This window comes from Sinocyclocheilus anshuiensis, unplaced genomic scaffold (genome assembly GCF_001515605.1).
Source record: "Sinocyclocheilus anshuiensis isolate Anshui unplaced genomic scaffold, SAMN03320099.WGS_v1.1 C32136260, whole genome shotgun sequence".
NCBI lineage: Eukaryota > Metazoa > Chordata > Actinopteri > Cypriniformes > Cyprinidae > Sinocyclocheilus > Sinocyclocheilus anshuiensis.
This window is the reverse complement of record NW_015611539.1, coordinates 1-718: the sequence shown is the minus strand read 5'-3', so window position 1 is coordinate 718 and position 718 is coordinate 1. Positions and strand designations below refer to the sequence as shown.

The 718-nt window shown below is 33.7% G+C and overlaps 1 long non-coding RNA gene across 1 annotated transcript; it reads left to right on the top strand.

Annotated features, from left to right (window-relative positions):
- LOC107682378 (uncharacterized) lies at window positions 1-718 on the top strand. Its single transcript, XR_001633471.1, has 3 exons — window positions 1-29; window positions 106-216; window positions 678-718. It is a non-coding gene; the product is annotated as an uncharacterized LOC107682378 (long non-coding RNA).

The window sequence follows — 718 nt, the reverse complement described above, 5'->3', positions numbered from 1 at the left end:
AGATCGGAGGAGCCTCAGAGAGAATGCCAGTGAGAAACACACTTATTACTCTTATTAATGTCGGTTTATGATCTGTAACGGTGAGAATAATTCCTCTTCCTGTAGATTCAAGTCATCAAAGCCTTTGGGATCCTGAAGAAAGCTGCTGCAGACGTGAATAAAGATTACGGTTTGGACCCAAAGATCGCAGACGCCATCATAAAAGCTGCTGAAGAGGTGATTTCATCTCGTAACATCAATACAGGCACTTGTACTGTATAAAGTAAAACAAAAATTAACTTCCATTTACTAAATTTACTAAAAATTTGGTTACTTGAATTAAAATAAAAGTTAAATAAAATATGAAAAAAAAAAAAAATGTTCATTTAGTTTAATGATGCACTAAAATAACTAAAACTCAATCTGATATAAAAATAAACTACAGACGAAAAATAAAAATAATACAATTTACAAAAACACACAACATATTTACTAAAACTTTAAAGTTAAAATGATACAGGAAAATATTCAGCTTATTCAAAATATGAATAAAACTATAGTCGTGTCTCTGTCTGGTCATAAGATTCACACAGCAATCATTTCTTCAATCACAGAATGACACGCATCGTATTTTCGCTTGATTTCACTGAGAGCACATTGATCTGTGTTCTGTCTTTGCTGTGTGTTTTCGTTGCCAGGTGGCTGCTGGGAAGCTGGAGGATCATTTCCCGCTGGTGGT